The 13,586-nt window shown below is 34.2% G+C and overlaps 1 non-coding gene across 1 annotated transcript; it reads left to right on the top strand.

Moving 5' to 3' along the window:
- The first annotated feature begins 367 nt into the window (after nucleotides 1-367).
- Trnat-ugu (transfer RNA threonine (anticodon UGU)) lies at nucleotides 368-441 on the top strand. The gene has a single exon. It is a non-coding gene; the product is annotated as a tRNA-Thr (tRNA).
- Nucleotides 442-13,586: the final 13,145 nt, after the last annotated feature.

Here is a 13,586-nt window from a genome sequence, read left to right as displayed (position 1 = left end):
ATACTCCTACGAAGGCCCATGGTTAATTATATATCACCCCGAATCACTGTATTCGAGGACGAATACATGTTCAAGTGTATGTCACGGTCGGAACTTGGTGTGTCGGCCCGGTAAGCTCAGTTGGAAGAGCACTCTCCCTGTTAGCGAGGTGAGCCGGGTTCGAGTCCCGGACTGGCCACACAATTCTCTATACTTGTGACATTTGGCGCCCAACGGCGGACCGCGACGATGCCTGGGTATATCCCGACGGAGGCCCATGGTTAATTATATAGCACCCCGAATCCCTGTATTCGAGGACGAATACATATTCAAGTGGGGTGTATGTCACAGCCCGAACTTCGTCACGTAATGGGAGATGTTGTGTGGCGGCCCGGTTAGCTCAGTCGGGAGAGCACTCGCCCTGTTAGCGAGATGTCCCGGGTTCGAGTCCCGGACTGGCCGCACAATTATCTAACCCAGTGACATAAGCTGCTGGAATAATTGATTTTAAAACGTACTAATCATTTCATTTTGGTAAGAAATCATGATAAGGATCTTTTTAATCATCTGTATGGTCAATTTATCAAGCGCACGTGAAGCGTCTATACCTAAATATTAAGAACTTACCTTATGTGTCAATCTTCGGTCAATTTCGTATGTATTCGTTATGTGTCCGTTGCATACGTCATATTTATGTTGCAGACACGTGACTTAACATGGCCAATCAAAATTGTACACGTAACAATTATCAAAGCTTTCGTTGTTTATATCTATATTAATAACATAGTGTTACTTGAGCAGTCGAACATAGTACGCGCATTATTGCTTGCTTTCGCGGGCTGGGCCCGTTGCGGGCTTTCGCTTTGATCTTGAATATGACAAACATTAAATACGTTGTGTTGTGTTAATAAGCAGAAATAAAACGTCAAGAAATCAGAAATGGACTCTGTCTACGTTTATCGTGTATCAATGACTATGTTACAGGATATGTGAATGTTAATCTTGTAGCTGGACAAGTTTTCGCCCTTACTATTATTTCAAGATATAATAATAACCTAAATTTAGTTTTTCCTTCGGTACTTTACTACAGGTATCGTTATATAATTAAGTACATTAATTGAAACCTGATAATGTTTGTGATGAACATGCATGAGCTTGGTAAAGATTAAATCTTAATACATGCAAATAACGTAAATGAATGCAGTGTTTTATTGTTTTTACGTATAACCCAATTAGACATAAAACATATAATATTAAAATATCCCTAATCAAATTAGGGCTTTATTTGTTGATATTTGTGTCATATTCAAAATATTTGCAATTGATTTTTATACAGCATTGACTTTTTTCGTTACTTTTAAGTCATTATTACAACATGGTAAATGTTAAACTGCATCATTATAGCGCACTGTTGGGATAAACTAAGGTTAGTGTCTTTACATAATCCCACAATACTATGAAACCGATCTCAAAACTGTTCTTCACATAATTATAAAACTTATCGAAAACGTTATCTTACTTCACATTATTAGAAACTAATGAAAAACGTTATCTTACATACACTTATTACGAAACTAATCTCAATCGTGATCTAACTTCGCATTATTATGAACATAATCTTTCGCATGATTAAGTTTTACACGACCTTAAAAAAGCAAGTTATAAAGCCTGAGTTTCTTATTATAAAAATGAAACATAAGGCAATAACAGTATGATAATTCAGGTAATTTTACTCACATTCGAACAGGTTTTTGCGAATAAGCAGTGCATGCAGTATCGCATTAAAATACAAGGCCGAATTCGACAAGTGCAAAGACATAAGTTGTATACATGTATTAAATAAGTGATCATATTCTTAAATGTTTTATTCATAAAAAAATCATCGGTATAAAATAACGTTTTTTGCTGCAACGATTGTTTTCGCTGTCTTAAATGATTGAAACCGGTCAAATCTGTGTATTTTTCCACAAGGAATCCACCTTTTACATTAAACATACTATACATGTACCTTAATAAACAACAAAGTTCATTAGGTTTAAAATTCAATTTTAATAGTTAACTGACCAGTAAAAATCAATATCATACACAAAATACCGTACCGTACAACAACACAATAGTATAAAATTGTTGTAAGTATTGTATATATGCTTTTCTCTTACGTGTTATGTCTGACTCATTCACAGATATATTCAGGAATTTCTGTAGATTTTTAAAACCAAGAATCAAATTATCCGGTGCTTGTAATATGCAGGCGTCCAATTTTCAGGGGACAGTATACTAACTTCTAGAGGGATTTAATATATGCAAACGTGTTAAATATTATGCAATTATTTCAAAGTAAGTTTAATACTATGCAAAAAGAATAAGTTTATTATTCAAAAAATGTTTTTAAGTTTGTCTTTAATACTATTTGAAACACATGGTGCAAGGCAGATTAGTTGCTGGAGTCATAAGAAATAACAATGCAAAATAACATTGCAAAATACTTGCACTATAAAGAAGGGTTTTGCATTGAAATATCTATACATTGTCTAAGTGAAGAAAAAATCAACTAACATGAAAACAGTTTTTATTTTCTTTCATTCAAAATTAATTTTTGAAGAATCAAATTGTTCAACGAGTCCAGTTTTTTTTCAATGTTCTTTCTTTTATCTTCACAATTGATAATTGATAGGGAATTCCATCTGGGATACAACTGCATCTTTTCTAACCTGATAAAAATGCACACACACACACACAAGTTTATTATATAATTATTTTGTTTTCATTATAATTGGTTTACATCTGTTTAAAAACCTACGATTTTTTCGCTTTTTTTAAATTTCGGTGTGAACCGCATTTGAACAAAACAAACAACCTTTTGTATCAATTTTGTACCCATTGAAAAGAAAAGAATAACACCTTCTATTTGAACAAATACATACCAACAATGTCTTAAATCAACAATCAAACTTGTGTTCATTATAATATGTGTGTGTAAAATATTGAAGGTTAAAAATTAATATGCATTAGTGTGTTTCGCATTTCGGGCTACTGTCAAAAAAATTCATTACATTTAATTAAATAATAATTGTGTGTACGTTTAATACTATAAACGTTATAAAATCACGATGAAATATTGTGATATTTACTTACTCATTAACGAAACGCTTCCAAGTTCATCCAACATTCTAATTAAAAATATATTCTAGTCGCACAATAAATGAATCCGAACAGGACCCTTATGGGCCCTTTAAGAAATAATTTCCATGTGTCCGGTTCTTTCATGTTTGCTTACTCTGTGAGGCCAAAGTTGTTCTACTTAAATAAGCCGTTATCAATTACATAAAGCGAGGATCATTATTGTCATATTTGAGATCAAACCATTTTGTTTTAAGGCAAAGATGCGACAATTGCATCCTGACATCCGACACGAAAACAAGCACCAATTTACCCTGCACGGTAATCATGAATTGTAATTAAATCCCCCTTAGTGGCATTTCATTCATGCTGTCATGAAACACTAATCAAACAGGCATTTGCCCATTACATAAAGTGTTCTTGGCTGCTAGATTGACGTTGACATATGATGTCCATTTCTTAAGAATGACTTAACCCACGTGTTTTAGTAGAAATGTTCAACAATAAATAAAGTTATAAGTTTTCAACAGTAACATAGCTGCTTAGTTTGAACCTATTTATTTTAGCTTGATTGCATTGAAAGCCTTAGGCTTATATAAACGCTCTCGATTCCGTTTGCTGGGCCTAGAACCAGTACGTGGTGTCTTTGGGGGAGATCTAAAGAACGCTCCCACGGTGTGGATCGTACCCGTGACCTCCCGGTCGCTAGGCGGACACCATATCCATTACACCACGGCGACCTGAACATAGCTGTTTAAGAATATCGTAACTTTACATATCGTATATCTTTCAACGAAGATTTTATACATTTTATGATGTACAAAATGATGTAAATGCTGAACTACAAAGTTCATTGCAATAGCTTTTATAAAAACATATCCATGCTTAAATATATACCGTGGATTAAAAAAAAGATTTTGACAAATGTATCTGCTAAGTATGGGTATTGTTATGAAGTTCGTACCGCGTTGATGATCCATTGTTGTTTCCGTTAAAACCATCGTTATTGTCCTTCGCTTTGCTGTTTCGATTGTTGTTATTCAATCTATCGTCAACGATTCTTTTCATACATGAAGATCTTCAATTGGTCATAATTCTAACAAGGTGTTAATTATGGCAGCTTCCTCATGATGTCTTGAATCCTGATGTATTATATTATACTTTCTTTGAACATATGAACCGCTGCATCGAACTCCATAGTGTTTAACATCGTAGGTATTTTGTCTACTGTTGCGTCACGTTATTTCCTATCGCAGATTCTCAGTCGAAGATTTCTCTTCCACTAATAAGGGCCATGCGTTTCACGTTTAGAGCAATACACAATGATATCCATATGCTTTATAAGTGTATGTTCCTAAGTATTTATTCACTTTGTTGTGGAAATCTGTGTCTTGAACGTCAAAGCGTCGATTATGCAGAGGGGTTGTGTAGAATTGTTGTGCTAAAACGTCATTTATTTGTAATGATGGCAAACATTATTAAGTATCCCTTGTACTGATGTTTAACTATCGTTATGAATAATTACTAGAGCAAATTATTCAATAAAACCATAATCACATCAATTAATATCTCAAAGCTACCTATAAACAATTTCATGACAATTTGATCTCCGACAGGTCATTTACGTATGTGTATTTATTAATCGCAATACCGTGCGTGTACTCTATACCACCCTACGCAATGTTTAATCTGTTGGTAGTATGCCAATAGACTATAGTACTACAAATCAGAAACACGTTTCGCAGAAAGATGCCCGGATTTTTGAAGACGATATAGATAAAGTGTACTATATGTGTTATGTTTCGCGGCATTTCATGAAAGTTCGCGTTGCGCAGTGGTAGCTAATTCCCATACGGTCTCAAAGGACTGGGGTTCGATTCCCGGTGTCATCACTTTTTTGTTCAACTTCTTACTATTAATTCGTTGAGACTATTAAAACATTCAAGCGTTGAGAGCAATCATATTATGAAACAGAGATTTGAAATAATGCCAAAATATGTGAACGATTCCCTTAAAAACGTGGATGGGGAAGAGATTTTGATTAAATTATCGTCTCGCCACAACTTGTTTCATTATTGTTATCATTCCAATTAATATCCTCCGGTTACCGCGTATCGAGCGGTTAAAAAAACGAGTATCATAATTTCCTTTAATAATCCTAACAATTCAACAATAAAAAATTTACATTCAAATAGTTATTTCATACCTGTTAAATCCATGTCAAAAGTCTTTATTTACAGCGCGTTTAACCACGCAAAGCCAATAGTTCCATACGCATCCACAATAACATTTATTTTGGGTTGCTGTAAACAACTTTTTGAAACTCTTACGTTTAAATTAAGTATTTACATGTTTTTTATCGTCTGGTTAAAAAAACATATCTAAGCAGTACAAAAACCGAATCTCTGAAAAAAAGTCGATAAAACGATGTAATATTGTGGAGTTTGGACAATAGTAAACGACGTAACATGAGTGATATTGTGCCTTTCACTGGGATAGCGGCATTCGCGGACTTAAAAAACGTTACGGATGGCGTCGCGGTTGGTGTGGATTACACGCTAAATTTGAAGAAGTCACTGCAAAAGAAGTTGGATTCCACCGATCAAGAAGACATTATTATATACGAGACAGGTGGAGGTTTCCGTCTTTTACTTAACACGGGTATGTACGAACATTTCAAGATTGCGGCCGATCAATTTTTCACCAATAACACTCTTCAGTATAAATGCTGCAAAGTTCCGGTGCACGACAGACAGGGAAATCTTGTTGAAACGCAATACAAGCTAAGTTCTGGTCGACAGGGTATTTATACTTTAAACTTGTATCACACAAAGAGTTCTTGTTTAATCAACGGGAAAAACGCTCATCAGTTCACGGAAATTCACCTGCCATGTTAAAAAATTAGAAGATATATTAGTAAATGACAAAACAACAACAGCTGATGTTGCCTTAAAAAATCTTTTGATGTCAATAAACAAAAATGAATCTAAACTTTCGGAGAATCAAAATGAAAATGAATCTGATAGCCATGAAGAATTACGTCGCCTCAATGATTCAGTTCAGTCAGTACGAAAAGAAAAGCATGCTCGTCGAATTGATAAAGACACAAATTCGTATATCCATGAGATATTGAATGATTTTATGAAATCAATTTCAAGTGAAATAAATGATATCAAAAGTGAAATGCGGGAACACATACTACAGACCTCAACGCAACTCGCTGAAATAAAAGATATTGTATGTGGTTTAAAACATCAACACACTTTGTGCTGTAGTGACATAAAAAATAATTTGAAAGATGTTTCTTCAAATTCAGAATATGTTAAAACGCAAATGTGCGACCTGAACGAGGGACTTCTAAAACGATGGCAATCCTTCTCTGAATCAATTAAAAACCAGATGTCTAAAATTTTAACGCGACAAACAAAATCTGAAATATCGCTTAATAAATTTATGGAAACTCCTACAAGATCGTATGAAGAAATTTCAAATAACAGCTCTTCCAATGTTCCGAAGACTAATTCTACGCAGAATAAAGATCAAAGTTCCAGTAATGAAAATACAAATGACAGCTCCTCAGTGGTTTCTGAAATACAAAAAAACACCAAATAAAGATCACAGATCCAGCCAAACAGTAACCAGACAGACGCTAATCATAGGAGACTCCATCTTGAAAGGGATAAACAAGTCTGGCTTGAAGACGGACGTGGATGTTCTTACTTGCCCAGGAAAGAAACTTAATGAAATCCAGTCAAATCTGAGTAGAGAAATCGCTACGAAATACAATAACATCGTTGTTTATGCTGGGGGAAATGCTGCTGCTCGATCGACGCTCTACAATGACGTGAAATCTCTAATCCTGGACATAAGAAGAAAATCGGAATCGTGCGCAGTATATTTGTGTACCGCTTGTCCACGCATAGACACTGACGTACTTCCGCTCAATGAATTATTAAAGCGGACTGGAGAAGACATGAACGCACGCATCATTGATTGTCATCAGGCGTTTGTATTTGGCAATGGGAACACAGCCCGCCGATACTACCATCGAGACGGCATTCATCTCAATGCAAAAGGCAAAAGAATTAAGTCACAAATTTTACCTGGATGGTTTTCAGACGAAATAAGACATGCAATTAAAATGCGAGACTGGTTGAAAAAAAACATCACAAAATCGACGAGTACAAAAATCAAAGGAACCATGTAACGTGTCTTATAAGAAAATATAAACAACAATTTTATAATAACTCAGAAAAGGAAAATGTGTCAACAAAACATATATGGAAAACAATTAATTCCCTTGCACATCCAAATCCTTCCCTCACTCTGCCATTAACACTTGACGTAAATAATACAACCATTGACAGCATTCCTGAGATCTTAGACACATTCAACACATTTTACTAACATCTCCGATTTGATCTCCAAAATTAAATTTGAACCATATAATTATACAAAATTCCAAAGATATCTCAATGATAAACTAAAAACACATTTATTTGAAATCGCACCAATAACAGTAATTGAGGTCGCAAAATAATCGACTGTTTAAAAAACAATAAAGAACCTGGCCTTGACAATATCGGTTCTGATATACTCAAACATTAATCATAAATAAGAGCATTCAAAGTGGAATTTTTTCCGGACAGGCTGAAGAATGCATATATATTGCCTGTGCATAAAGAATCAGATAAAAATGACCTAAACAACTATAGACCCATTTCCTTACTCCCTACTATTTCTAAGATATTTGAAAGACACATTTCAAATCAAATGAAGGCATTTCTTGAAAAACATCAATTGTTGTATACTTTCCAGTCTGGTTTTTATTAGTCAAAATCATTCTTGTCAGTCATCATTGATTCGACTTATAGATTCTTGGCTACAAAACATAGATTCTGGAAAAATTGTTGGGACAGTATACCTTGACCTTAGAAAAGCCTTTGATTTAGTAGATCGTGATATTTTACTAAACAAACTTTCTATGTATCATTTCTCTGAGAGTGTGCTTAACTTGATGCAGTCGTACCTATCTAACAGACAACAATGCGTCAAAGTCGGAACACAAAAATCAGCTTTTCAAACTATAAAAGCCGGGGTACCTCAAGGATCTATTCTCGGTCCACTTCTTTTCCTTATATATATTAATGACATGCCGTTTTTACTTCAAAAGGGAGCGTTAGATCTTTATGCAGATGACTCTACCTTACATGAAGCTGATGTTGACATTAAAAGCATTCAAAGTACTTTGCAAAATGGCTTAGATATAATATCAAATTGGTGCTCTTTTAACAATATGTTAATACATCCAAACAAAACTAAATGCATGATATTATCCAGTGCTAATAAGTCTGCAAACACCTAATTACTTAAAATCAACAACATTGTTATTGATCAAGTTGAACATCATAATTTACTTGGTATAACTGTTGACAAACATCTCACTTGGAAACTGCATATAAATAACGTCTGTCGAAAGCTCAACTCAAAGCTAGCCTTATTAAAACGCATTAAACCCTATCTAAATTATGAAACAATGAAGTTGTTTTATAATTCATACATCTTACCACATATGGACTATTGTTGTACAATATGGTGCTCAGCTACACGATCAAATTTAAAGAAGGTAATTTCGATACAGAAACGTGCTGTAAAAATAATAATGAATAAGCCGTTTTCCTCTCCTTCAATTCCGATTTTCAATAAACTGGGCTGGTTGTCATTTGAAAATAGGTGTAAATTTCTTGTTGGGACTATAGTGTACAAAGTTTTAGATGGCTCAATGCCTCCTTATTTTGATGACGTTATTTTTGTATCAAATAACAATACATACTTTCTTAGGTCCACCACCCACAATGATTTATCATATGTTGCATTTAAAACGAATTACGGAAAGCGTACTTTTTCCTTTTGTGCGAGAAATATATGGAACCTTATTCCAAATAATATAAGACAAGCACCTACATTTTTTTCCTTTAAACGGCACCTTAAAAATCATTTGCTACAAACGCAAAACTTTTTTTGATATTGTGGGTTGTATGGATGAAAATACCGCCTTTGGGTATTTTATTCTTCTTCTTTTTGCTGTGTGATTGTCTGTTGTTATGAAAGAATGAAATAACCATATTATTATTATTATTATTATTATTATTATTATTATTATTATTGTTATTATTATTATTATTATTATTATTATTATTATTATTACTATTATTATAATTATTATTATTATTATTATTATTATTGAAATTATATTTCTATTATTTTATATTATTAATATTATTTGTATTAGTATTATTATTTTCCTTATATGATGCTTTTGAAATTATTTTGATAATTGCGGCTGATTGCAGTATGACCGACATTGTTGAGCTATATTTACATATACTGTGTTTTTGAAGACCACATTGTAAAAAAGATATGCTATTTCTTAATGTGTTATCTTCGTGAAATAAAGTTATTATTATTGTTATTATTATTATTATTACTACGCGCGTGATCGCCTGGTATGGCAACGTCACACCGTAAAGAAATGCAATACACATTAGGCCAACTCATTTTTGAACTTCTATTTACGATTTAACACGTTTCTGTTCTATTGGTCATTCTTCTTTCGAGCAACGTTGGTACACACAAGTGCTCAATAATTTCATAAACACAATCATTTGACATTTGTTAAAATAAAAGTCAACATTACTGTTTCCTGAGATAAACGCCCACTCTACGGGCTATTCCCACCGCACATGTGAATATCGCCTGACCCGATGTGGGCGCACAGTTCTTATGCTAGAATTTTGCATGCAATATTTTCTAAAAATCGGGAGAAAGTGAAAGTATTTTGGTACCTAAATTCAATGAATGAAAGTTTTGTGTTTATACTAGCACAAATGTCTGCTTCACTTTGCAATTTATGTGGAAATTTAATGAAGCAGACCAATACAATGTATAGAATAAGGATATATTTACATTATTTTAGTTCAAGAAATATTTTGAAATGAAATACCTGTTCTTCCTAATTTTGGTTGTGCTTGTATAATTTTCAAAGAGTAGTAATTTAATTGAAAAAAATTATCGATACTAGGAGAGACTCGATATAAAAAAATCGTATGTTATATCCTTTAATTTTAAGCTAACTTTAACAAGGTGAATCTCGTCGTATTTGATGTTGTGATAACATGTTTTTAATGTATTAATTAATGGGACACGTTACTTTAAATATAACAACAACGACAACACAACAACAACGCGTTGTTTCTTTCTGCTTAAATAAAAATAAGGCGATTGCACCTGTATTATGAGAAGTATCAAACACAACATAAAAAATAAATACGTTAATTTGAAAGAGTTTCAAAATGAAAAGAATGTGTCGGTGGTGGTGGTGGCGGTTGTGGTTGTAATGGTTGGCGGCTTTAGCGGCTTTGGCGGCTTTGGCGGATTTGGCGGCTTTGGCGGCTTTGGCGGCTTTGGCGGCTTTAGCGGCATTGGCGGCATTGGCTGCATTGGCGGCATTGGCGGCAATGGCGGTTGTCTTATTTCCTTAAAACATCGAGACCAGGACCGATTTCGTTATCTATTTCCTATTTGGATTTAAAAAAAAACTTAAATGCGAAAACGAGAAATCTTAAAACCAGAAAAGTATCGTCTTTGCATCGCCTGCCTATTCGACGTTGAAATATCAATTTAATTTTCTTTTGCGAATTATTTTTTGATTAGTGAATGGATATATTGTAATTATTCAATTTCCTATCGGAAATTTTGCCACATCCGTGATGTCAAATCAAAAGCCGTCGACATCGCCAATTAACGTATGGCGAGCGTTAAAGGGCGATTACTCTAAATTATTTTGTCGGAGCATAAGTATATTGCTGCAACCGGACTGATTACTTTAGAGTATTTTACTTTGCTTATTTAATGAAGCGCACGTGCCGTCGCAATACGTTATCACGCGCTCTGTATTAAATAAAAAAAAAGAAGCGATCTATAGTATTCACCCCGGAGGAAGATTTGACTTCTGCTCTAACAAAATTATTAGAGTATTCGACCTTTAACTCAGTGCGCGTGGCTTCCTGTAAAATGATGAGATAAGGGGATGCGAGGGTCAGCCCAAAATCATCTAGAGTGTTTCAATTATCAAAGTATAAATTCACTTGACACCCGTATAACCAAATGCTTATAATATGTGAGATCGCATGAGGAAATCATTTTTCGTTTGCTATGGAATCAGGGAACGCACAATTTAGGTCTCATATAATCTGCCGGTGCAGGTAATTGGAAATGATGTCGTAATCATAACGTTTAAATTGGAATAATGGCAGACAGTGTAATTTTATGTCAATGTTTGTAAACAGAGAGCCCTATTGCTTGTTGATTAAGGTCTTATAATTATAACAGGAATGAAACAGGATGATATTACATCCCTGTATTATAGGTGAATTTCCTCCCTTTAAAATGTTCTTGCACAGATTAATTGTATTTTTTTTATACATATAATATTGATGTCAACAATCCTATACTTATTGTCTACGTTTGTAACTATTTGAAGTATATAGTTATAGTTGAATAAAGTTTATATAATTTGTTATATAAACTTAATTTAATTATGTAGTTTAGGCTGGCCTTCCCATCAGTTGGGCAAGGTAATCAGGTTAATCAGGTCGGGCTACACAAATCTCGTGAAGAGGTCAGTAGGATCGAAAAATTATGAAAAACAAAGGTTAATCCTGATGACTAGTTCAATGTGCTCATGGCACAGATATATATTTTTCAGGCTTACACACTCTTATATTTAATATAGAATTAAGAGATAAAATAAATGAGTTAAAAAGACCATTTGTATGTTAATAGTAATGGAACTCGGGCACAAAACGATCCTATCACATAATAAAGATTGAACTTCCCGTCTTTTGCGATTTTTTCGAAAAAAAAAGGTATTCAAAAAATATTACAACAGTTAAACGTTGATAAAACATGTAAGAAAAAGGAATACGATAATAAAACCGTTAATAGGGTTTTAGTTTATTGTTGTTAACTAACATAATATTAATGCTGTATTTGGATATTTTTGCTGTTGCTGATTGTGATGGCGCTGGCAAAGGGCTGGATTACGTGTGGGCAAATGTCCGATCAGAGTATATGATCGTGTTCGAAATGGTATCGAAAGGAACGTATCATGAACCGGTTGCGGAAAGGGCGCCAAGAGTCCGATCTACACTGCAAAGATTTCGAAGATACAATGAGTTTTATTCGATTGAAAATAATTGTATGTACTATAATTGAAGAGCTTTTGTGTGAATCAAAATGCAGCAAAATACAACTCATTCTTACCATCAAAGAAAAGGCATTTGTTTGAGAAGGTTATATCATCTGTTGAAACGAAGATATACTGGAGTTTTAGAGGCAAATATAAAGCAAGTTATTTCTAGAATGCCGGATTATCAGTAGAGAAAAGCAAAGTTTTCGAACAAAGCCCCTCTCAAGCATACGTGCAGCGGATATGTGCACGATATACTTCTAATTGATCACGTCGATATTCAGAGACATGCAGTTATATATAATAAAGAAAAGTGCAATTCATTATGGATATACTTAGTCGGTCTGTGTGGTTACGAGCCATACATAGCAAATCAGGCGATGTAATCACTAAACATTTGCCTATTTGCAGAATTTTGTTAATAAAGTCAGCGTGATAGAGGACGTGAATTCCATGGGGAAGTACAACGGCGGTTGTTCAATGTTCTCAATATAAAGAATAGCAAAAGTCTCCAGAGGCTCGCTTACTTACCAGTTTTCTGAACTTGTTTAATAAACAATGGTCGCCGTGGCGTAGAGGATATGGTGTCCGCCTAGCGACAGGGAGGTCATGGGTTCGATCTCCACTTTGTGAGCGTTCTTTAGATCTTCCACAGACACAACACGTATTGGTTCTAGGCTCAGGAAACGGACTTGAGAGCATTTCAAATAAGCCTTTGGCTTTCTATGCAATCGAGCTAAAATAACTAGGTTTAAACTTATAAACAATGGCATGAAACGACAACTCGTGTCAGATACTATACATATAGTTGAGTTTAAAGAGTACGATTTAAAAATCCAAAATGATCGGGAATCTAATACAGTCCACTCTCGTTGTCTCGACATCGGATATCTCGATATTCTCGATATGTCGAAGTAAGCTCAATGTCCCAACTTTTTTCCTTCTTTATCTATAGACCGTTCCATAATCGATAAATTGACCGCCGCCATATTGTCAGTCACGTGACTGTCCGCCATTACACTGCTGCTAACTGGTGCGAGTCTGCGATTCCAAAAGCCAAAGACGTAGAGAATACCCGCTTAACCGTTGTCGGATAAATAAATTACTTAATGAATTAATGTGAGGCGATTATCACATTTTTGTTGTTTAAATGATTGTTTGAAGTTGAGATTGATTGTTACAAATAAAATGTTTAAAATGCTTTCGTCTATTTGCTTTTTTATATCTGTAATCAAGT

This window comes from Dreissena polymorpha, chromosome 14 (assembly GCF_020536995.1).
Source record: "Dreissena polymorpha isolate Duluth1 chromosome 14, UMN_Dpol_1.0, whole genome shotgun sequence".
Classification (NCBI taxonomy): Eukaryota; Metazoa; Mollusca; class Bivalvia; order Myida; family Dreissenidae; genus Dreissena; species Dreissena polymorpha.
Note: the sequence above shows the minus strand (reverse complement) of the source record. Positions and strands in the feature narration are given on the sequence as shown.